The sequence below is a fragment of the Jaculus jaculus genome, chromosome 6 (genome assembly GCF_020740685.1).
Source record: "Jaculus jaculus isolate mJacJac1 chromosome 6, mJacJac1.mat.Y.cur, whole genome shotgun sequence".
Lineage (NCBI taxonomy): Eukaryota > Metazoa > Chordata > Mammalia > Rodentia > Dipodidae > Jaculus > Jaculus jaculus.
This window is the reverse complement of record NC_059107.1, coordinates 22925904-22952734: the sequence shown is the minus strand read 5'-3', so window position 1 is coordinate 22952734 and position 26831 is coordinate 22925904. Positions and strand designations below refer to the sequence as shown.

The 26831-nt window shown below is 37.6% G+C and overlaps 1 protein-coding gene and 1 non-coding gene across 7 annotated transcripts in view; both read right to left on the bottom strand.

Annotated features, from left to right (window-relative positions):
* Tenm2 (teneurin transmembrane protein 2) overlaps window positions 1–26831 on the bottom strand; it is a 1398763-nt gene that overhangs the window by 1167255 nt on the left and 204677 nt on the right. The window lies entirely within an intron of this gene.
* LOC123461948 lies at window positions 14251–14381 on the bottom strand. Its single transcript, XR_006637992.1, has one exon. It is a non-coding gene; the product is annotated as a small nucleolar RNA SNORA51 (small nucleolar RNA).

The following is a 26831-nucleotide window of genomic DNA, read 5'->3' as shown; positions in this document are numbered from 1 at the left end:
TACATGAACACACAAACACATTCACACATTATGTACACACATATATACACAGACAAAGATGAAAGAGACACATTTATTTTTTGACTCAATAGTAACATTAATAACACCTGAGTTTATCAATAGACCCCAAGATTGATTTTGTAACTGTTTCATTAAACACATAAATAAATATAAAAAAAATGTACATGTTAAGGTTTGAAGCTCTCATGCTACAAACTTGACTATTATGATTGAGACTCCACTGTTTACATAGTGTAAGGTATCTTAACCCCTTACAGACACAAAACAATGGGTTACATGATCTAAAATTACTGCTGATTTATAGTATGCACTCAATAAAAACATCCACCTTGCCTGTCTGAAAATCAAGTCCCTTCAGTCCTCTTGTAGGCAGATGACTGAGTGCTAATTGGATACATTCATTTAAGCTATTTATGGGTGGTAATGGTTTAATATGTCACCATGCCCAGATAAGACTCAAAAGTCTTCCCTTAAAATTCAAATGTTAGTACTAGGACATGGCCAATAAATCAAGTCTGGGAATTGAGATTACAGAGTGTTCCTGTGGCATGGGGACTGTTTTTTTCCCATTGAGGTTCTCTATTACTTTCCTCTATTCATCCTAGTAGCTTCTCCTGGCGTTTATTGTTCTTTAATATTGCATGAATTGATAAGCACATATCATAAGCACACATGGTATAGCTACTGCTCTCTATAGTAGTTAAACCCTTTGGGAAATAAGCGATGGTAGTATATAGCACAGTGCTTCAGAGAGTGACATTTATCAACAAACAGACTTCACCCCATGCCCTGTTGGTAAATAGCTTTATAATTTAAACCCAAAGACTTAACATTGGTGTCCCTGTCCATAAAATGTAGATGGGAATAGCATCCATGTTCTAGGAGTTGTGTGAGGATTAATGAAAAATTGCAAGGGAAGTGCTTATCACAGCTAACATTTTGTAGCACTTACTATTTTTATCTTTTGTGTTGCAAATGTCAGTACCTCCTATGGATAATGACCCTTGCTAAACTGTGCTTGTCCTGAGACCAAAACTTAGAATGTGTGACCTTCACAAAATGTACCCTGTCCCAACCCCCTGTTCCTTCTTGCTTCCAATAATCCCTGACTCAAAACCCAATTTTCAAAGAAGGGGAACAGTTTTCATAAAAAAAAAAAAAAAAAAAAAACAAAAAACAGGTGCCTCACATGGAAATCTCTTCCAAATGTATAATTCTGTAACTCTGCATGCTACCTTAATAGGCTACAGTTCCAGTAATAAAGATAGGTTAATTTTGCATTAGATGAGCTTTAATGCACATTCAGGAATCAGAAACTAGCTTATGTGTTCATTAGTGGAAATCTTACTTAAAGTGGGTCATGTTAGAAGTAGAGAAAATTCAGACTTTGGGGAAGAAAGAAGGCATTTTGTTTTATATGTCATCTTCCATTACTCATGATCAACTGAATGGTTGTGAAGTGAATAGGTGGGATGTTTTCTAAAGTATCCTCATCCATAATGGTTTGTGACATCATAGGGGACATGCTTGCCCCCATTATATTGCCATACTAAGTTTGGCTTAAGCAAACAGTAGTGGAAGATCTGAGATCCCTTACTGGTGAAGGCAATGCCTAGACCAACCTTCTCATTGACTAAAGTAGCAGTGAGGTGTATTGTAACGTGACTTGTCTTATCTGAAGGTATAATGCAGAGAATCTAGGATTGACAGCTCTATGGCTGACTCCAGGATTTCCCAGTAATCTTGGGCCAAGTGTTTTACCCTTGAATGTTTCTGTTTTCTCATCCTATGTAACCAAAACAAATGCTATCTGTGAAAAAAAAAAAAATGTCTGTAAAGCCGAGTGCACCATGCCTGTCAGGTGATTCCAATAGGTGAGTGAGTTCCAATTCAACTTGTTCTTTGTGAGGCTCCTGGAAAAGTGCTCAGAGCACATTCACTGGTAGATGCCGTCATTATATTCAGTAACTTCATTGACATCACAAGCCAGCAAGCACAACCAAAATTTTTTATAGAACTCACATCCAGCAAATCTCAGGAGGAACCAGTATTTGGCTCAAATGGCCACATCAACTAAAAATTCATATATGTTCCAAACAATAGCTTCATGCCCTTTGGTTAAAGGGATTTGCATGTGAAAACAGAGAAATAATTCTGTATGTTTAGAAGAATACTCCCCAATCCCTTCTGATATAAACCATGTCATAGAGATTCCCTAGGCTGTGCAGAAAGGAAAGAATTTGCAGGCACCACTTAACGTGTGCTGAAATTCTTAAGGAAACAAAGCTGTCTTCTACACAAGTTTCCCTAGTGTACATGGAGAATCAGATTCACACTTCCACTTAACAGTCTCAGGAATTGCACACCTACAGTGATTTCCCAGGAGCACAAGGATGAAAATATACCCCAAGGTGTCAGGAAGAAATGTAGATAATGATATCTGCCTTTCCTGATCACAACTTCCATGTATAAGGATATAAAACAAGTATGAACTGACACCAAAATGACACTTTTTGTGAACAAGACATATTAACTGTTTTCCACACTCCCTCCTCACTCACCCTCACCCATGAGCAGGATTTTCCCCACTGAGAACAAAGTGTTTAGCGTGTGTTTCCACACAGTGGTACCAACAAAGATTCAAATGGTTATATACATTCCATTATTGTTATCAAACTCTTGCCAGGAAGCCTAAATAGATACCACACATTCCGTGAATCATCTTTTCTGCCTTCTTCTCATATCCATGACTATGATACCTTTCCTTTCTTTTCCCAACCTCATTTATTGCTATGCAAAATGACCTCATTCTTGGCCACCTTTGTGAATGGATTTCCATACTTAAATTTCCTATGGAGTTAGAAACTCTCTCTGTCACATCTTAATATAGGGTAATGTTTCCAACTACACCAAACATGACCAAAGCCAGCACAAGAGAATCAGGCTTCTCATTCATTATCTTAAGGCAGTGTTATTTACTACAGATCTAAAACCTGCCACATGTTTGGCATTTGTAAGTGTGTGCTGGGCTAGCTGCAGAATTGGTTTCTACAGTTTCCTGTACATCTGATAGGGATATTCCCTTATCCTACCTAGATATTCTTATCTTCACAGGTACAGTGGAGATATGAGGATAGAAAGTAAAGTTTTCAATTTTTTACTATCACCAACATGCTGGTAGTAGCTCAGAGTTGGATTCAGCAGCCTCATGCATGCACGGGTGGGGCCTGGATTAGGCAGAAAGGGAGAAGACAGCACAATCATGGCCAGTTTGGTCAGGTCTAAAATAGTCACAAATGCTGCAAGAGATTAGCACATATTGTCAGCTTTTAAGGTTGCTGCAAATTTTTACTTTGAGAGTGAGGTATTCATTTTGGTGCAACCAAGTCATGTACACAAGTTAGTAATGCATCTGGTGACCTGGTGCCTTAAGTTTGCATCCCCTGTCCTTGATACCAGGTCATGCTATTTCTGTCTGAAAGGATTTGGATTCAGAGTCAAAAGACCAAAATAAAAATTCACAAATTTTGAATTCCATCTACTCCTTCAATATATTGTAAATTTACCTAATCAAATTGTCTTCTTGATCCCACTGGAAGTTCATTTTTTAAGTTCTTGAAATAGGGCTGGAGAGATGGCTTAGCGGTTAAGCGCTTGCCTGTGAAGCCTAAGGACCCCGGTTCGAGGCTCGGTTCCCCAGGTCCCACGTTAGCCAGATGCACAAGGGGGCGCACGCGTCTGGAGTTCGTTTGCAGAGGCTGGAAGCCCTGGTGCGCCCATTCTCTCTCTCTTTCTCCCTCTATCTGTCTTTCTCTCTGTGTCTGTCACTCTCAATTAAATAAATAAATTAAAAAAAAAAGTTCTTGAAATAAATGTATTTTTTTTTTTTATCATGGCATGCCTTACAAACATGTCCCACCTTGTAGTTTACCTCCTTATGGTATCTTGTATGCCCTTAGCTATCACTCAGTTCCCCACTAGCAAAATGATTACTTCCTTGTTACTAAGATGCCAGCTTTTCTTTAAATAAATCATGACAAAATTAATACAATAGTGCTCACGGGCCTTACACACATATACATACATGCACACATAAAACATGGTTATACAGAGTATGACTGTAGAAGGCAGGGCTCTTGGTGGCTATGGGAGAAGTACACAACTCTCACTGTAGGTGGAAATAAATAATAACCATTCGTGTACAGAATTACACGAAATAAAGCATTTTACAAATTACCAAAACTAGGAAATGAATTGCATGTATTACTTTGTGAATCATATATACACCTACATATATATATATACACACAAATAAATTTATATATATATATATATATATATATACACACATATATATACATATATATATATATATATAATATAGACATAGATAAATGGATATATCATATTACTAGTTATAATATCAGCCTTTTTTTCTTTTTGGTACTTTTTTATAAGGTTAGGAAATATTTCTGAATTAAAGATAATAATTACATTTTTTCTTTCTCATAAATATAGCTTAATATTTTCTCATTCCTAATTTATCTTTTAAGGATCTCTTTTATTGACAAGTATGAACATATATCAAAGACTTTTTTTTTTCTCCAAAGGAAAAGCCAGTTGACACAGCACTGTGCATGGATAGATGTACTGTGCCTAAAAAGCAAGACACACACACACACACACACAATCAGGAAACTTGCTACTACACAAGAAATAAAAGGTATGCAAACACATGCACACATAAATTTTAAAATTTAAAACAACAGACATTTATTTTTTTGATTTTTCAAGTGAGAGTCTTGCTCCATTCCAGACTGACTTGGGCATTAGTCTCAGGCTGGCCTCAAACTCATGGCCATCGTCCTACCTCAGTCTCCTCAGGGCTGGCTTAAAAGCAGGTCCCACCACACCTGACGACAACAGATATTTTTAAAGCAGTAACTTTATGAAAAATATATCTAAGAATCTCATTATACAAAAGAAATTGAGTTGTCCACTAGGTTAATTACCAACTTTTAAACAATGAATGCACTAGTGTGTTTTGTGTAGGTGAAATACTGGCGCTGAAAGTGTTAAAAACGTACAGAAAGAAAGGTAGTGGATTAAAAAATATATATAGTTTTTGGACCTAGAAATTGTATTATGGTTCCCTGACTCATTTTCCTGATATCCTTAGAAAGTTGGGTTAAATAATAAGAGGGAGGAGAAAAGAAGGAAAACCCAGCTAAATCTTCAGAGTACATTTTGTTTATCACCTGGTATATATATATCACAGCATGCGTATCGAGGAAAACAGAGACTCTAGCTTAACAGAATGTTAAAGACTCATAAAGTTTTTCAAAGGTCCAAACATACAAAAAGCACAAAAATGACCCTCTCAGTGATCCTATTTTTGCAATACATAGCCTTTACATCACCATATGTAAATGGCACATAGGAAAAAGGAATGAGGAAATTTCTGTAGAAATGTGGAGGAGAAACCTTAGTTATAGGAGCTGAGGCTTTCAGCATCAATGCTGGTCTTGTTGCGAGGAGTATTTTCTCCAACCAGATGTGGTGGCAGGTACCTGCAATCACAACTTGGAAGCAAAGGAGGGAAAACTGTGAACTTGAAGCCAACCTAGATTACATACCAAGACACACACACACACACACACACACACACACACACACACACACACACGCCTGCACGCACACATGGTGCTAAGGAAGTAGTTTAGTGGTAAAAGGCTGGCCAACCATAGGCAAAGTGGTGGTTCATTTCCCAGTATTACAAAAATAAACAAAATTTAATTACAAAAATAAACAAAATTTAATTCATCATCTTTAATATGTTCACACCATAAGTTTAAAATCCTAAACACAGAATTTTCACTATAGATGGTACAAATCATCATTTTCTTTATGTCCTACTTACTTCTCACTTATGCCCTTATTGATGGAGGGTGTTGTCACTTCAAGGCAGCTCTCCAAAGTGGTAATGTTTGAATTCCAAGAGCTAGGGCATAATTGATTAATAGAGATATTCCAGTTCGATTTGCCAAAACTGAATACAACAAAGCCATGTGATTATGCAAACAGAAGACAGTTAAGGCTGCAGTTTGCTGTAGAGAATTTGGATAGAATGTGAGGTAACAGTGCCATATTGTGAGTTTTCTGAGGTCATTTCAAATAATTTTCCTTTAATTTGCATTTTTGCTAGGTGGACAAGCCAAGCCATTCATGAAAAGTTATATTATAAGATACCTAGTACAGTATTCATTTATTCATTTATTTTTTATAATAGGGTCTCACTGTGCAGTCCAAGCGGGACTCCGACTGTCTTTGAACCCATGGCATTCATCCCATCTCATATTACCAAGTGCTAATATTATTGGCATGTACCATGCCCAGAGCAGTATTATGCTTTAACATTGAAAACAAAATTAAGAAAAAATACTTATGCTACCAAACAGATGAGTTCTGCTTATTTTTTGTTTTACATTTAGTAGGAGTAACATGCAAGTATTCATTATGACAGTAAGGATGTAATTTCAGAGAATGAAAATTAAAACATTAAATTTAGTGCTACTACGTATAAAATAATATATTACATTCCTAATATATCACATTCACTCTACAGTGAAATACCATGGGTGGATTTGATCAGTTTGTATCTACTTATGTGACTTTGGGAAACTAAACTCATAAATATTACAACCACAGATACTATTTATTTCACAATGTCTAAATACAAATGAAAATATTAAAGCCTCTTTTATACTATGAATGGTTGTGTGAAGTACACTATATCATAAAGTTATTTTCATGAGTTTTGGTGTTTTGGAACTTGTGGGCCAAAGGAATGTAGAAGGCTTTCATACTTTCGACTAGAGAAGGCTTGTGGTGTCATAAGGAGAATTCAATAGAGTAGTTTGGTGAGAGTTTGAAAGTGCTAAATGCAGAGAGAATTGTGGACTGCAAAGGCCTGGCATATGAACTTTCAAAGGAGAAAGAGGGGTCTTTGTCAGAACTGGGCTGCTGGAACAAAGGCTGTTGCCTTCTTCTGCACATGCCCAGAGTTTAGTCAAGGTCATATATATATTTTCACATTATATTGGTTGATTCTGTTGTAACATCTGTCTCAAATTGTACATTGTACCATGCAACTTTCATTTGTGAGTGTTGCTGTTGGGCACAGTAGTTCAAACCAACCTTTAAGAAATGTTAATTTCTATATACATAAAGATAAGTAGTGGATAAGATAGAAGAAAATGTTTAAATCAAGAAAGAAATGAGTCACCCTCAGCACTGCAAAAATATTATAGATCCTTTTTGTTGCTCCTGGTAAATTTTGTATATAAATATGTAGAATGCACTAAATGTAAATACGCACAGGGAGTATGTAACTAATTTTTTCACTGTATAGGGAAAGACCATGGGTGGATTTGATCAGTTTGTATCTATCTCCCAAATTTCCAACCATATATAATTCCTATGTTTTGCAAACCAAACACACACAAGAAGCATGGTGTGAGTTAGGCTCAGCTGCCTGAGATGCCTGCTGGCTGTGCTAAATTATTTCCATCAGAAACAATTGTTTCAAGGCACACAGAAACGGTCACATTCCTTGTCAAAAATTAAAAACCTTGTCAAACTCTTTCCTTTGTGGCATTATAAACAGTTCGTTGTCAAAAGTGAGCTGTTTGCAAAAGCAGTACAAAAAAGGAAAATAAATGGTCTCTTTCCCTTCTCTATGAAGTGAAGTGTTTCCTACAACTTTAGCACTCATTAAGATTTACTAATGAAGACTTGAGATACAGTCTAAAAGAGGGAATATAAAGTGAAGTAGCTCATTCAGTGTTTTGAGGGATATACTATAAAGAGGGAAAAGGAACGTCATGCCATCAATCAAAAAGCACGTAAAGCTGGGAAAGCCAGGGAGCCTTCTGTAGCCATAGCCTCTGCTGAAGAGGGGAATCCATCTGGGAAACTACCTGCTAATAGGTGAGAGGCTATTTCCATCTCCATACCCATTTAATCACAGGGCTATTTCAGCACTGATTACCAATTACCCAGAATTATGTGTCATCTAGCAGGTTTGTGATCTGGGCCATAGTGAATTAGGGACCCAGCAGAGACCACCATGTTGATTTGACAAGGTTCTTAGAGCTGAGATGAATAAATTAACACAATAGAGCAATTCTGATGAAGGGAAGATTGAAGCCAAGCTCCCAGAGATGGAAGATTAGTGACTAATCAGTTCTAACACCTGGTTTCCATAACACTCTAATAACACCTCCTCATGTGGCTGTAACAAAGCACAACAGCCTCTACCACAGAGAGGAATGGGAAATAGCCTCCCAAGTTATGGCTTGGGGTGTTGTGTTCACCTCAGGATGTATTTCACCTGCTCCTGGAAAATTAGAACAGCGCAGTTGTTCCCTCTGTAATGGGATGGAGGGTGGGAGATGGTGCATTCAAAGCAACCACATTCCCAGGAGAGCAGCCTAAATGAAAAAGTCACTGCTGCTAAGTTTTCAGCTAACTTATTTTTTTGTGCTGAAAGAAGGAGGAGGCAGAAAGGAAAAGAGAGAGGATTCCAAAAAGCTAAGGTGGATGGCATTATCCAGTGCTATGACACAGAGGCCAAATCACAGCTCAGGCCTCTTCCTAATCTTTAGCCTTAGAGAAGATGAGATACAATACTGCTCAGAACCCAAACATCACTAGTTGGTTCAGGTACAGAAAGCTTCATAGTTTAAACATGTTCATACAAAGCCAAGAGGCAAGAGGGCCAAATATCTCATAAAAATATAAGCTCATATCCTAAAACATTCTTGCCATTACAATGCCCTAAAGTCAGAAAAAGACAGCATGTATGATCATCCCTGTCCATACTCATCATCTGTTTGGCTGTAACTTATTGTCATTAATTGCTACCTGTTTTGTTAAATCAGAAATCACAAATGTCATAGCCAGCAATTCTCACCATCACTGGGGATGATGCTGGAATAGTACACAGATGTCTCCCAGAATGGGACATCAAAGCATTACCACAGTTTTCTCAGGAGTGCTCTACACAAAGAGAAAGCATGACAGCATCTTTGAACCACCTCTGCCTATATCTGACACTGAGAAAGCCATGTTATGACAACAAGCATCTGAAGACACGACCAGAGGGAGGAGGTGTAATTCTGATTACAACCACCACCACCACGTCCAATACAAACAGGGTCTGCCTGCTAACACAATGAACTTGGTCATTCCCCTGGACTCCTTCGGAGCTGATCTGTCGTTCAACCTCATGCTTCTGACATGCAGGTTTGCTTGACTTGAGACTTCTGTTCACAGTTACCATTTCTATTCTCGCCACTGGAGTTTCTAGTCACAACGTGCTTAATTCTTTAACTTAACATCCAGTCAACATTGTTATTCAATTTGGATTTCACGTTTCTTTTTCATTCCTTTCATTTTCCATGTAGGACACATTGCTATGCCCCACATTCAGCTCATCAGCTGGTAAAGACCCATGCTTTTTGCAGTGTCTGACAGAGAAACAAACTGCATATTGTCTCAAGGGCTGTTTCCAAATCGGGCCTCCCAAAGGGAAATGTGCTAATCTCCTCTAGGCATTCTTTAACACCGACCCATTTTCGTAGCTTCATTTGTTCTTACACCTTCCTGGGTTTTTGCTTCATAAGCCTCATCCAAAGAGAGACCGTGGAAGAACAGCCTCTGCTTTATGTGAATTACACTTGCAATCATTCCTTTGACCCCCTTTTCCAGCTTTTATTCCCCAAATTCCAATTCAAGCCCAAGTGTTGAATGTCAAAATTACCTATTTCAAGTGCAGTCTATGGCAGGTAACAAGTCTATATGAGTTCTGGCTCATAAACCCTTTATATTATTTTGTTTTATTTTCTCTCTTGTTTGAAAAATTTTATTGAGCATTGTTAAACGAGGTAGATTCCCTTTCAAAGAGACTTTCAAAGTAAAATTCAGGGGGCCCCAAAAAGTTAAATCTTTAAAAGGGTTGATTGAACTTGTAATCATAAAAGCCACACTCTGGGCCATTTGCTGAATTTCACTCAGTTAACTGTTTTATCTTCTTACCCCAAATTATAAATGACCTACACCATGAACCAAAAAAGGCCAGTCATCATCAATGTTCTGCTGGAAAGTTCCCACTGTCACCACCAAAGGGAACTTTGGATATTCAGAGGAGGCCCTGTGGGTTCAGTGGGAACAGTGGGTAGCAGTTTTGTGTCCAAAGCTTAGGGAGAACATAGGTGTTAGTATAACAAAACCTTCAAGTCTATAACAAGAGTGGCTTTGTCTCCCACCTTGTCAACCACACACACAAGGTTTCTGAGGGCCATAAAAGGAGCATGGAGCTCTGTGATTATTCTGAAAACATGCCACTTTGCTAGGAAATGATAGCCAACTAATGAACTTCCAGAGATGGAAGTTTATCCATGGTCTTTATATGGGTCTGAATCCCAGTTTATATAATAACGGGAAAAAAAGGGAAGCTCACAGAAGATTTAGAAACAGCAATACCTTGCAGACTGTAGATGCTTATGAAAATAAAATTCTCACTAAAAGATAATACAAATATATATACATGTATAAAGTGTTCATATTGTTTTAAGGGTTTTATTCAAGATCAGAATCACTGTAAAATATACCCATGTTCATATTACATATGCATTGGTCTTTTACAAAATTGTACCAACACATTAAAACCCATGAATCAACTAAGCTTTACCCTCAAGTTGTAGGAATACACTCATGTTAAATGGGTTATAGTAAGTATAATTAAGCCTTCACTATTATGCGTTTATCCTAAAACCTGCAAAAAACAAACCTTATTGGGGCTATCTAGGGAAAAAGAGACAATAGAAGATAGATGATAGTTAGATACGTGGATAGATGGATAGAGATATAAAGAGATTCATTACCAGAATTTGCTCAGCAGACTATGATGGCTCAAAAGTCCCACAACTTGGGAGAGAACCAGGAAAGCCAGGGGAATCATAGAGTGCAATTCAGCCCAAATCCAAAGTTCAAAAGTTATGTGGCAGTAGGATAGGGGTTCTGGTAGGAGTTTCAAAGCCCAAATTTCTGAAAACCAGGAGCTCCAATGTCTGAGATCAGGGCTAGATGGATATTCTTTTTTTTTTTTTTTCAGGTTTATTTATTTATTTGAGAGCAAGAGACACAGAGAGAAAGAGGCAGAGAGAGAGAGAGAGAGAGAGAGAGAGAGAGAGAGAGAGAGAGAGAGAGAGAGAGAGGGAGGGAGAGAATGGGCATGCCAGGGACTCCAGCCACCGCAAACTCCAGATGCGTGCCCCCCTTGTGCATCTGGCTAACGTGGGTCCTGGGGAATCGAGCCTCAAACCAGGGTTCTTAGGCTTCACAGGCAAGTGCTTAACTGCGAAGCCATCTCTTTAGCCCTAGATGAATATTCTTGCTTGAGAAGACCAATCAACTTCACACTTCCTCTTCCCTTCTGTGCTGTCTGGTCCCTCCAGATTAGATGTCCCCTCCCTGCCTAACTGGTGAGAGAGAATCCTTCTCATTTAAGATTGTAATTTGATGCTAATTTCTTTCTTTAAATCCTCACAGACTCATGCAGAAATGATGTTGTATTAGTTATTTGGGCATAACTCAGTCAAATTTATGTGCATGTATACATGTACACACACACACACACACACACACACACACACACACCCCACACCTCAGAAGGAAGAAAAGTAGAACAGTTGCAAAGGGTAATATATTCCTTTACTAAACTTGATACCATTGTCAGGAAATGACTGGCATGATTTTTCCTTATGGTACTTATATCTGAAATTTTTAATGATTGATCGGGATATAAAGGAAGACATATATGCCACAAGAAGTAAATTTGCATGAGCAGCAGAGCCAGTGCTCGTTTATAAAGAAGTTTATTTCATAGAAAATGAGGACCTAGGCCTAGAGAGATTGCTCAGTGGTTAAGGTGCTTGTCTGCAAAGCATAATGACTTGAGTTTGATTCCCCAGTGCCCACATAAAGCCAGATGCACAAAGTAGCATATGTGTGTGGAGTTTATTTACAATGGATGGAGCCCCTGGCCCAGCCATTTTCTCCCTCTCTCTCTTACTTCCTTTCTGCTTTCAAATAAATAAATAGACCACTGTAAATGGCAGACAACTGCAATGATGTGTTGGTGTATGCCTTTAATGCCAGCATTTGGGTGGCAGAGGTAGGAGGATCATTGTAAATTCAAGGTCAGCCTGAGACTACATAGTAAATTCCAAAACAGCCTGGGCTAGAGTGAGACCTTACCTCAAATAAAACAAAACAAAACAAAACAAAACAAACAAACAAACAAACAACAACAACAACAAAAAAAAAAAAAAACGGAAAGAAGCAAATCCAAACAAGCAAAAAAGCTAATGTATTTTGAGTGAGGTTTTATTTTAATTTTTTTATTAACAACTTCCATGATTATAAAAAATATCCCATGTTAATATCCTCCCTTCCCCTACATTCCTCTTTGAAATTCTATTCTCTATCATATCCCCTCCCCATCTCAACCAGATTCTCTTTTATTTTGATGTCATGATCTTTCCCTCTTATTAGGATGGTGTCTAAACTTGGGTCTAAATATTACTTTTACATACAGGATTCTCAAAAGGATGTGTGCTTCTGAGCCAATAAAAAAGAAGTGTCATTCTTTTCAGTAAGTCAAAGAGTAAATTGTACAATTATTGTTAGTATATAAAGTGAAATGTGTTCAAATAATTTGTGAAAGTAAATTAATTATGTTAGTGCATTTCCATTTCTGAAACTCATATTTGAAACATGTTCTGAAAAGCCTGTAAGTCGCCAGTTCTTCTGGTCCAGGTGGCTGGTACTGCTGATGGTACAGTTTAGGTTACTTATACGTGAACTATCTACCATACAAAAATGCATGCTAAAGAAACAGAGAACCGGGGGAATGGCTGAAAAAGATTATTAAGTATATTTGATCCTTTATTTTTCAGAAGAGGAAAGACTATAAAAGGAAAATCAAACAAGGAACATGGACATAGCTCAGAGTTCAACAAATATTTCCTGAACAAAATCCAAATTTATAACATAACCACATCAATTACCAAAATCTAGGAAAATACTGCATGTATCATTAGTTGAGAACATTCTTTACACCGTGTTACTAGGCATTGACTATGTAAATACAATATGTTGCTAAGAGGGTGACTTCTATATAAACATCTGTGTTACTAACAAGACTTGCACTAGGAAATTAAGGAGAGATGATTTCCTAAAAAAAAAATGCATGTTGAGTAAGTGGTAAAATAAGAACCAATCTAAGCATCAGCTACACAGAATTCAATACATAATCAGAACAGCAAATTTTGCATGCTTGACCTTCTCTATCAGTGGTTCTAACAATGCATGAGCATGTGAGGTATGAAACGTGGGCCAATTCACTGAAAACTACAGCAAGCAGTGACATAATGGGCCTTTAAGTGCAACCTTGCTCAAATTACATATATAATGTTCGTTCTCCTCACTTGGGTCTGTTAGAATCGGCAGAGGGACAGAGATGAAGGTCTGAGGAAAATCAGCTGCATCTAGGAAGAGCAACATTTTTCAATATCTTTCTTCAGTCATAAAATAACCTCAATATTTTCAGATGATAAATACTTAAAATATAACTAGGAAAAGCACATGCTATTTAAGCTTTATTAAATTAAGAAAATATATTTATTGATTTTCAAGCAGGGAAATATAGACAGAATAAGCATGTCAAGCCCACTAGCCACTACAGATGAACTCCAGATTCTTGAGCCGCTTCGTATATCAGGCTGTACGTGGGTACTGGGACAATCAACCTCAGGTCATTAGGCTTTGCAGGCAATTGCCTTAAGCACTGAGCAATTTCTCAAGATTTTTAGTTTTTATTTTCAAAAAAAATAAATGTATCTATTTTATCTTATTCAGAAAGTAGGGAACATAAAGCAAAATAAAAAAAAAGGAATGAAGTTACAACTTAAAATACAATGAAGATGAAAGTATGCTTGAAGAAATAAAAGTCTTTCATGACACTGAGAAACACAACGTTTAATGTACTGCACAGTGACAGAATCCTGATACTCAATTCCTCTGGGGTTAGGAAAGGAAATACACCATGTTAATAGAACCTTCCACTGAAAATATTTTTTTCTTCTCTTTCTCTTCCTCCTTCTTCCATGTCTCCCCAGTCACAATACAGACCAGGCACAGTGGGCTAGACTCAGGTGTACATGGGTAGGCTTATTTTGCTTCTACTCTCTACACAGTCAGTATAAGAACACTGCCTGCGGGAAGCAGCAGGATCCATGAAAGTCATTATTTAAATTTTTAATTGTTTTAAAATATGGAATGCCACACAAATTTGCATGTAATTTTATTTATTCATTAGAGAGAGAAAGGGGCAGATAGAGAGAGAATGGGTGCTCCAGGGCCTCTAGCCACTGTAAATGTAGTCCAGACGCATGTGCCACCTTGTACATATGGCTTTACATGGGTACAGGGGAATCAAACTTGGGTCCTTTGGCTTTGCAGGCAAGGGCATTCACTGCTAAAGCATCTCCTTAGCCTAGTGTTTTTTTTTTTTTTAACTTAAAACAAAGTATATATATTTTTCAGTGTGTGTGTAAATATCTCCGTCAAGGGTATGCTATCAGGGTATTCTAGCACCAAGAACATGTCTTAACATATGATCCATGAACCATTTTAGTTTGTTAGGAAGCAAGTTGCTTACTGGACTTGAAATTCCCAGTGTTTCAAACAGGGAAAGTCACAGACAAGCCTGGGGATTTATGATTTACATTGGTTAGAGTTTCCCAAAAGCTTTTATGTTGAAGACTTGGGTCCACAGTTGATGATGCTATTGGAGTGAATTGGACATTAAATCTTAAAGAGGTGGAGCCTGGTGTACTGTGGTGGGATTCATTGTAACATTTCTCCAGGGAGTGTTATATTCAAACACATAAACCCCAGTGGGTGGCTCTATTTGGGACGACTGCGGTACCTTTAGGAGATGCAGAATTGCTGGAGGAAGTGTGTCACTGGAGGTGGGTCTTGTGGTGTGGCATCCCAGCCCAGATGGTTCTTTCTGCTTACTTCCTGCTAATGTGAGGATGGAACACAAACTGTTTTTCCCAATATGATGGGTACTTACCCTTGAAGCCATAAGCCAACATGCACCCTTTCCATCCAAACCCTGCTTCCAGCCTTGTATTTTGTCCTAGCAACAAGAAAGTTACTGATCCATGCATGGAAGTGAGATCTTGTAGGGGATTTTCAGACTGTGTTCCCTGGCGTCATGCATGTGTCATCGTAGACCCTCTAGCAATATAACCAGGCAACCATAGGCTGAAATCTCTGAAACCATGAGCCAAGATTAATCTCCCTTTAAGTTGTTTATCTTAGGTATTTTGTCACAGTGTCACAAAGCTGACTAACAGGTCACTCTCATAAACCTTGCATCCTTTCTCTTGCCATCAGATCTCACCACTCACAAAGGATGTTCTTTACAAAAGTACTAAAATCTCAAAAATGTTGAGCATATAACCATACGTTTGTGGGCCGGGGGAAGCTTTTGCCGTCAATAAGCAAGCTTTATTTACTAAAGGGAAAAAGTGCCTATGGCATATAAATCCCCTAGTCCCTGTTAATCCTTTCTAAGAAAATAAAATAAAAAGGAAGGCAGCTGATAAATTACCTACTGAAAATGTAATGCTCAAAGCAGTAACCACAATGCAATAATTATTGTACTTGATTAAACTTAAAAATGAATCTGTCTTTTACTTCTCTCTCATCCTATTAGTATGTACAATGAAAGGAACAGCCTTTTTAAAAGGTACCTCACGGCCGTTTGTGCCCCTCCTTCATTCTGCATTATAACAAACAAAGGTAAAATCAAAAATCACACAAGCAGTGAAGTATAAGCTCTTTTTTTCCCCATTATCATTTGAAGGGGAGGACAGTGCCAATTAAAAACACGTTCCCTTGCAGCTCTCAGCAAATTCTTTTCTATTTCTTCAACTCCTTCATAATGGAATGCCTTATTAAGAGAAACAGAATCACAAAGTATAACAGCTTTTAAATTGTCAATATTTCTAGAGAAATCAATCTATTGGTCTCAATTTAAATGTACAGAACTTCTCTTTACCTAACCTCGTGGAAATAAAGAATGCTCTGTATGCATAAAATCTTAGATGAAAGTGAGCATGCATTCACTAAATGATATGCTTCCAATATTTTATTTCTTAAAGTCACAAGAAACAGTAGGGTCAGTCAACAAAATGGTCAAATTAAAATGTTTCTGCTTTAAATGAAAGAATGAGCCACATTTTATATGCATGTTTGTAAGTCTCAATGCGACTCTTTTTCGCCTCTGTTGAAATACTTTGATTTTATTTTATCATTTATGCTTTAAAATGCCAACACCATACCATTCCTATAAAAACATGTTTTTATCCTTTTTTTTTCAAGTTCATGCTCAAGTTAGAAAGTAAGTCATATCTCCAGATCTCATTTTGTAAAGGTTGTACTCGCCACAGGCTTAACACAACGGTGGGAGACAGTGTGGAAGCAATCGATAAGGTAGTGTTTCCCTTTGTGATGGTGAATCTCTGCAGGACATTGCGGCTTAACTCTACTGTCTGGCTAACACTCCATCCCTACCCACTGGGATAGTGCACTAACACACAGTTATGGACCACGGGCCCTGACCAGGATGGGAAGCTCTTTCGTTCACCTTCTTCTGTGGCTGCTCTAACAAAGCTAGATAAAAATCCAGATTCCTTGATATAGAGTTTCCAAATTGAAAGACAAGTGTATAAACACCTCAGTGTTACAGGGCAAAGGCCTTGTCATTTAGACAGAATTGTCTGGCATATTTTTGCTTTTTCCAGAAATGCACCAGCTATTCAGCCACAACTCCTCACTTGTAATGTTCACAAAGCCAATGACTATGGTTGTAAGCAATGCAATGAGCTTTTATTAATTTCCTCCTTCACTTGCCAAGTGGACTTAGGGAATAATATGTTAAATTTTCCTCCAAATTAAATGTTTATGATTTCTCATTTGTCAGTGTAAAAGTGGAATTACAGCACTGTGCTTATGGACATTCTGCAGTGCGAGGATATGATCATGCTGTTACTGTTAATATGAACAGGGAGGAACGAATGCTGCTCAGACTTGACACTTTCAGGCTTTGCCTGCTTGGTAGAAGGGACAATATGGCTCTGTGCCAGTTCTTTTTTTTTTTTTTAACATAATAAGAGTACTGAGACCTTTATTTAATTAAATAGACCTCATTTTGCTATTCAGGCACAATTAATAAGTAATACAAATTTCTTTATAGGGTTTTATTACAGTATAACTGATTTAAGCCCTTTCCTATGTCCTTATTATCTTTCAAGCCACATTTCAACTCCTTTCCCTGAGACAAATAAGGGTAGCCACCTGCCCCTGGTCCTTTCTCATACATAACAACCCTATCATTAGCCTTGAACTCAAGCCTTGACACCCATCCCATACTAAGCCATTTCGGATTAATCTACTGTTCCTTGTAATATCTAACCCCAGCTTTGTCACTATTTCCTAATCGCTGGTAGAGAACCTACTGTGGAATAACATGTAGATAAAATAAGTAGTGCTCTGCAAGGAACTCTTTCCTGCATCTTTAAGGAAATGAATTACAGGAGGTTGAAATCAGCTTGGTAGTGATGCATGGAAATTCAATCAACTAGAAGATCCCTTCCTTCCAGGCTTTCTATTCTCAAAAACCAGAATTGGGGTATAGGTATGGATATTGGTAAATTAGGTATGTTCCTTACTGTTGATCCCTATGTCTTTGAATATCTTACTACTCATATGCATACATACATCTCTTAAAGGGTGCTATACTACACAACTGCTATGCATTAAGCAAGGACACCATCCAGTAGATACTTTACATTTTCATGTGGTATACTGGGTAGGAAGGAAAAGCAATCCTACTTTGTTGTATAGAAAAAAAAAATATTTATTTATTTATTTATTTACTTACGACACAGAAAGAGAAAGAGGGATAGAGTGGAGGAGGAGAGAAAGAGATAATGGGCATTCCAGGGCCTTCAGCCACTGCAAATTAACATTATATACATGTGTCACTTTGTGCATCTGGCTGACATGGGTCCTGGAGAATTGAACCTGGGTCTTTCGGCTTTGCAGGCAAGTGCCTTCACTGCTAAGCCATCACTCCAGCCCTAGGAAAATTTTAAAAAGTAATTATTTTCCTTTACTGTCCATGTCCTCTGACTGAGATACACCTGGCTTTTATTTTTAAACTAAGAACATCATTAATGTGATTAATTAATGAGGCAACTGCTGCAGGTCAACCCCCTAAGCAGTACTAATAACTTGGAAAAGCTTTGACATTGCAGTTTTTCTTTGCCATGTCCCAGATAAAATACTTGGGTCAAGACACCTATGGTTTCTAAAAGTGAGAAGGGATGGTATTAAAAATATATCTGTTATCCAGGGTCTTCTGGGTCAATAAAACACAGGCAACACACAATAGCTGTTTATTTTTGCCATCTTGATAATTTTATTTTTCCTATTTGTTAAACTGAGAACATTTACATAATTTGTAGAAAGAATAAAATTATGTGTAAAATCCTTTAAGACAGTTGTTGAGTGCATTTGACCTCAAGGCACACAAAACATGGCAGAATGAAGAAGTCCCATGTCTAAATGTTTATAATGGAGGCGCATGCAGAATAGATACTGAAGGCTCATCGTGGACAGCAGGGCTCTCACTGATGGGAAAGCACAGATACCTGGTAGTGTGCTCAACTCTGTTCCCAGAACTGCATTTCTGTGATGAATGAGATTACAATTACAAACCCACTAGCCCTCCTACCAAGTAGTATACAAATATATATATATATATATATATATATTGAATGAGTTAATGTTGCTTTAATGCACAATTCAATAAAATGAAATAACGTCAGAGGTAGTTCCATGAATTTGTGGGTGCAAAGGATGCCTCAACATGGCTGCAGATGCAGTGGACGCTATTTGAAAGGTAGAAGTTACTGCTTAGGATCTGGAGAGATGAATTAATGGTTAAGTCACTTACCTGTGAAGCCTATGGACCATAGTTTGATTCCCCAGTACCAACACAAGCCAGATGCACAAGGTGGCAAATGTGTCTGCAGTTCATTTGCAGCAGCTGAGGGCCCTGGTACACCCATTCTCACTTTCTCTCGTTCTGTCTCTTTCTCTCTTTGTTTCTCAAATGAATAAATAAATATATATTTTTAAGTTACTCTTTCGTCACAAATGAATGCTGGAGTGAAAAAAAATGACAAGAACTAAGTCGCATGACACATTGAGAAATAACTGAGTTAGGCTATCAATTTCCTATAAAAAGAAATGTTCTAAAGCTGGGCATGGTAGTGCATACCTTTAATCCCAGCACTTGGGAAGCAGAGGTAGGAGGATCGATGTGAGTTCTAGGCCACCCTGAGACTACATAGTGAATTTCAGGTAAGCCTGGGCCAGAGTGAGACCCTACCTTGAAAAACAAAACAATAACAACAACAACAAAAAAGAATATTCTAGAGTCTAGACTTATGGCTTAGTGGATAAAGCACTTGTTGTACATGTAAGAGGATCTGAATTCTGATCCTCAGTGTTCACATAAAAGTTCTGGAAATGGTGGCATACACCTGTAACCTCAGGGTTGGAAAGACAGAGACAATAGGATCCATGGGTTTGCTAGTTGAAGACACCTGAGTTAGACCTCTGGCCTCTACATATATATGTATGCATGTACACACCTCCATCTACCCATATGCTTACACATTCAAATGCCAACATACACACCCACACCCATCACATCACATACACATAAATATATGCATACCAAAAATATATTCTAAAAGTTCAGTTTAGGAAAGAAAGAGGGAACTGATTAAAGTAATTATCACCACCAATTTCTTACTGATTTTAAGTGCAAGAGGGAATTGAATGTTTTGAGATTCATCATATCTTTATTCTCTGGTAATTTTGTGTAAGCATTTTGAAAGCCACAGATGGGTAGGTATAATCCTTATACCTTAGCTTGGATATTAGAAGAAATTGAGGGTCTCTTGTCAGAATTCTGATGGAATTAAAAGGAAAACAGTGAAGAGGAGAAATATGGAAAGTGAAAGTACCAATCTTGACAATCAATTGTGCATGGAATAAGACAGAGATGGACAAAATTATAAATGATCACATTTCAAACCTGATGTCTAATAATATAACCAAATGTTATCCACAAAGGGATAATTCATGCTGGAACCATCATGTAACACAGACATATTAACATGGGCAAAACCACTCAGTCCACCATCGTGAGACAGTATACATGGCGATATTTGAGTTGTGCTCAAGGCAGCAATATTCAGAGTAGCCAAGATAGGGAAGCAATATAAATGTCTACAAACAAATGATTTCATAAACAAATTATGTGATCTATGTAAAATGGTAGATTGTTTAGCCTGAAAAGAAGACCGTGACATTTATGACATGATCGATGAATCCATGATGTGTTATGGTAAGTGAAATAAGACAGATAAAGAAAAATAATGATAATACAGTGTATGATCTCATTGTATATGTAATCTAACAAATGTTGACTACATAGAATCAAAATAGAAGAGAAATGGTAAGCAGGGGTAGGAGGAGGAGACATGGTTCAAAGGGAACAAACATCAAATCATGGATGAAAAATAAGTCTGAATGAGATCTAATAAATATCTGTGAGATGTAAAGGCAGTATGGTGATCACAGTTGCTGATACTGTGTTTCCTACTAGACAATTCAGTTAAAAGTAGATTTTAGGTGCCCTTATCACACAAAAGAAGATTACTGTGGAGGATGACAGATAGGTTAATTCACTTGGCTGAAGCAATTACTATATGTGAATGTACAAACATCAAAACATCCTTCATATATTTACAAATAGAAATAAATTTATAGCAAAGAGGCATCTACATTTACATTGAGAACAAATAAGACCATTATATATAGATCCTTTTTTAAAAACATGTTTTAAAAAATATTTGCAAGCAGAAAAAGAACCAGAGCAAGAGAGAGAGAAAGAAAGAGAGAATCAGTATAGGTACATTAGAGCCTTCTGCCACTACAAATTCCAGACACATGTGCCTTTATGTGCATCTGGCTTTACATGGTTACTGGGGAATCAAACCAAGACTATCAGGCTTTGCAAGCAACCCATCTTCCCAGCCCATTGCATGTTAATTCTATTTACTCACATATGTTCTTCGGCATGAAAGTATTTAGTGGGATAATAATGTGTCACAACAGATATGCAATGCACAAGGCTACTAGGAAGAACTCCCAAAACAAATTCACCAGATCACAGGAGGCATTTAGTTCATATGACAGGGAGAATCAAATCCTCATGCTTATACAAGCGCATGAGAATAACAAGTTGAGGGTGCATTAATCTCAATCACTGCTTATCCGTGGGTGTTTAGACACAGGGTATATTTCCATTATTGTTGTTTGAATGAAACACACAGTACTTCATTGTGAAAAAAAACCAAAGAAATAATTTTCTCAATTGCAGAACTGCAGGAACAACAAGCCTACAATATTTAGTTCACATTATAACTTTGCACAGTTAATCCAGCCTGTAAATCAAGGGGGTGGGAAAATGATATCAAAAACAAATTGTTCCCTCAAATGTTATGAGTAATGGAATTTCTCTGCATCATTGTATGTTTTATGTTAAAAAGTCACATAAGGATCATTAAAAAAGATTAAGATATGTCTGAACAGAATTTTGGCAAAAACGTGGTTAACATTCCTCATAGCCTTTCAAAACAAAATTGTATTCTACTTTATCTGAAAACTTTCCAGTGCAATATTACTTTTTCTTACATATACAGCCTGCAACTTACCTAGGGCACTATTTATCATTTGGATAACTTAACTACAACTCACACACACACACACACACACACACCACCTTGAGACAAACGAGAATTTTCTCTTGAGAAATTTGCAACTGTATTAAAATGATAAGTAGCACATCTTCACTCTTCCTTCATTAACTTAGGCAGAGAACTGTGATGTACACACAGTGAAAGAATCAAGGTTCTCACATGCTCCTGGTCATAATAATCATCTTTGCTTTCTCTACTCCACAAAGTTCGTTCATTTTTACAAAGACATTATCAGTTGTGATAGAAAAAGCAGTACCCAGAGGAGCCTTCCAATTATCCACACAGGTAGCCTAGCCCATTTGGGACCCCCAACAGGTATGGGTCAGGATTTAAAGATTCAAAATAATTATTTCAGAGGAAGCACTTGGATGAGCAATTTCTTTTCAGTATTCTATCCATTGACGGTAGCAAATGATAGAAAAAGGAAGCAAAACAATGGACTTTAAAAGGCAGAATTATGACAGTAAAGAAACTAAAGTTGGGAGACGATGGTATATAGTATCTGATAGAATATGTTACAAGGTAAATTCTAGCAACCATGCCTTATGAATATCTATGATAAAGCTATGTTATATGCTATTGTGGTTTGATTCAGGTGTCCTCTATAAACTTAGGTGTGCAGAATGTTAGGATCCCAAGTGGTGGAGATTTAGAAATTAAGACCTCCTGGAGGCAGTGTATTGTTGGGAGTGGGCTTATGGGTATTACAACCAGTTTTCCCTTGCCAGTGATTGACACACTCTCCTGTTCCTGTTGTCCACCTTATGTTGGCCAGAAAGTAATGTCCTTCCTCTGCTCATGCCATAGTTTTCTCCTGCCATTGTGGAGCTACCCTTGGAGTCTGTAAACAAAAATAAACCTTTTTTTCATCCACAAGCTGCTCTTTGTTGGGTTATTTCTGCCAGCAATGTGAACCTGACTGCAACAAATGCACACTTGAGATAAATATTCAATCCTCAGAATTCTGAGCCTCCCATGGCAGTAAATGAGACTCAAGAATTTCCTTTAGCTATGCAACCCTTTTATCCAAAAAAGATTGGAATATTAGTATAGGCAAGAAAACAAACATATAGACCCTGGACTGCATGTTACTGAAAGTTAAGAATCAATATAAATTAACTCTTTTAGGTATAAAATTCACATAGGAAACAAAAAAGATTTTCCTAGTGACATCTTTAATAAATATTTGATATCACATATATAAATGAATTATACCTCTTTTCTGCTTTGAAAATATCAATTTCCCATGAATAAGGCAATCTTCATTTTTAGATCAAATAAGAACTAAGATTTGGGGGGTCAAAAAATGGTAGGTGTTAGTGATACTCCATCATAGCTAGTTGAGCAGTTAGGTAAAATCCACCCATTCAATTCCAGATGTAAACATGCAAATAGGGAAATTGATAAACCATTTGCATATAGTTTTAGAGATTTCAAACAGATATTATCCCCATTAAGCTTTCTAGTAATTTATGTTCTACATCACATAAATTCCTGAGTATGAGGCAAAACTTTCTGCAAGGTCTTTAGAGAGCAAAAGATGTCCTCTTTTTAAATATTCACGTACAGCATTTTTACAAGTGGTCTGTGCATCCCAGTGATGACTCCAGGCAATGTCAGTAGGGATACTAAGGGTTAACCTTTCCACATGGAGGCAACAATATGTAATGCCAAACTTGTCATGATTTCTGGCAGCAGGTTTAAGTTCACATTTTCTAGTGTCAAGTAAAACAAGACATTGTGACGATCCCTTGCGGGGTTTGTCTTGTTCACCCTCCCAGAGCCATTGTTCATCCCTCCTCTGCTCTGGTCTATGTGGTGCAAAGCTGAACTCCACAGGTGACTGAACCTACCCTTTGGAAAGTTACCAAATTCAACCAAAGGAAGAGAGCAGCAAGAACTCAGAAGACAAGACAAGAGAAAGGCTCGGCGACACTTCTGTTAATAGCTTCTCTATTCATAGCATCAGCTTACAAACAGGCTCTGGGAACATAGGCTGCTGCCTTGTTCTTTCATTCCTGGGGATCGAATATCTGCCCTATCATTGCTCAGCCCTGGGTATGTCCCCAGTCCTTGTTGATCCCCTAACCCTATCTAGAACTCCCACATTGTTCCTTTGTTAACCTCTCTGCAGTAAAACCCTTCTAGTGCACTAGTTGTTTCCTATCAGGCCTCTGTTGGATACAATTGCTTTGAAAAGCATTGTAGCTAGTGGTTACATTGTGGAGATCACACGTATGCAGGTCAGGGAATGGTTTGCCTGACAAAATGACAAGGCTTACAGGCAGTGTTAGGAGAAGCCATGCAGCTGCCTAGGGAGCAGTGTTACAAGAGCAAGTGCAAAGGCATCGCCCATGTGGAATGTTGAAGGCAGTGAAAGATGCTGGTGTGGCTGGAAGACAGCCAAAGCATTCAGATGACATAGGAGGCATGGGACAGGAAGAGCTTGCTCCCTCAAATGGTAGAATCAGGAGCTGGGAAGATCTAGGAAAGGGTTGTGGCAGAAATAAGATGGGCTGGCAGAAAGCAATGGATACTAAGGACAGAATAGACACAGAAAATAAAGATAGCAAAGAAGTCAGATGAAGAAGGCATCTTATGAGGAGTGACTGCGGGATCCTGGGATGGATTAAGTGACATAAAGACTTAGACTAGACCACTGGATCACCCCTGTGGCTCATTGCAACCTTGGTGTAGGTGACTTAGGTAACATGGATCAAACCAAAACTGGAAAAGGCTCAATAGAAAAACAAGGAGAGATAATGGATCAAGTCATCGGAGTATGAGTTATATAAAAAAAAAAGTCAACAAGTGATAAACAGTGATTTCACCTTGAGCCTACAGATTTTCACGTTGTGAAATAACTTCTCAGGGATAGCATATGCTACACAATATTGTCAGAAATTAAAAGTGACTTTGGTCAATATATTTGATATTAGAGAATATGATTATAGCCCAGAAACATTATACTTAAATGTAGTCAAAACAACATTTTTAATTTTTTCATTTTTTTTTCTTTCTTTTTGTGGATTCTAGGTCCTGCTATATAGCCCAGACTTGCTTTGGATTCATACTAATTCTCCTGCCTTAGCCTCTTGAGTGATATGATTATAGATACAAGCTTGTGTCTTTCTAAGAAATTTACTTGGTCTCATCACTTTCTATACATCTCCCTCTTTCTCTTGCTTACACAACACACATACATACATACACACACACACACACACACACACACACACACACACACACACACACACACCCCTAGCTAGCTTTTCTGTAGAAGGTTGTTTTGCCGCTTCTGTGATTCAAACCAAATCCTATTTCAAGACTGACCTGCAAACCAATGAGGCTTGGCTAGGTTAGAATAGTGGTAACAACTCGGTTGTACATTGTTTCCCCTGAGAGGGAATTGAAAAGAATCATATTTGTTAATCCTCCTACAAGGAGTTTTAGAGTATCTTTATCCCTTCTTAAAAAATAGCATAGAGTATTCCCTAGGAAGTGGAAATCAGATTTCATATAAATACTCTAACAACAAATATGCATTCTTTTCTGATTTAAGAATAGGTGTATGTGAGTCTATGAATGGGTCCATGGTATGGATGCCAGGGAAAGGGGAAAGAACTGACTTTACCTAGGAATGTGAAACAGTGTTTCCCTGCATGCTTCTCATGACATGGACATAGATATCTTCATCACCCAAGAACTATTACAAGCACCTTGCTAGACAAGGTCCCTTTTACCAAGAGCTCACTACTATAGAAGAGCAAGTATACAAAATAAATAGAGCCACACATATTTTTCTAGTTCATGACATCAAAAGGACAAAAAAAAAAAAAAAAAAAAAAAAACCAAACAAGGATAAACGTTAAGAGGTACTTAAGAGTTTATTGGGGGATGACCTTTTATGGTGATCAAAGCTGATATTTTCTCCATGGAAATGTCAGCATGAGCAAATGAAAATTTTAATGAGCATAGATGCCATTGTGGACAACTGTAAATCATATCTATTGAGTGTTTAGTATATGGTTTATGGACTACTGCATGTATTACATACTTAATCTCATTTATTCCCCAGAACAGCACTGTGAGGAGATTACTATGACCCCCCCTATCTTATTGAGAGGCAGGTAGAGGTATATAGAGTTAAAAGAGTTTGCTGAAGGTTAACAGACCACGTGTGAGAGGAAGAACTGGAAATGTGAATGGGAGAAGCTCACAAGTAATGGATATTTACCAAAAAGTATAACCTTTACATGAACTTTATTTCTGTCATTTCATTTCTATAACTACTGTCATCCTCCCATTTCAGTGATGAAAACATTGAAGCATGCAAAGCTGGTGAACTCCTGCTGGCTAGAGAAGAGTGCTAAAATATAAACCCATTTGCTCACGGGAGAAAAAAGCACTATATCACACAGTATAACCCTTTCACCCAAAGTAGGAATTAATGTTATTCTTTAACATAGCCATCCTTTTCAAATACCAACAATTATTCATTCCAGATGGTCCTCACACTGCAACTGAATACAAAGGAGTAAAATTCTTTACATATATAACTATAAAATAAAGTTCGGTCAACAAAGGAAACAAACTCATGGAGACAACAGAGTTTAGTTTTGCTAAACACATTTAAAAACATAGAGTACCACAGCTAAACATGATTATTGGAATGAAAAGAACAACTCACAGAAACACATCACTGGAACTTGTAGTAAACAGAGTTATCATAGAAATGGTCTTCAAGAAATGAGGCATTTCTGAAGAATG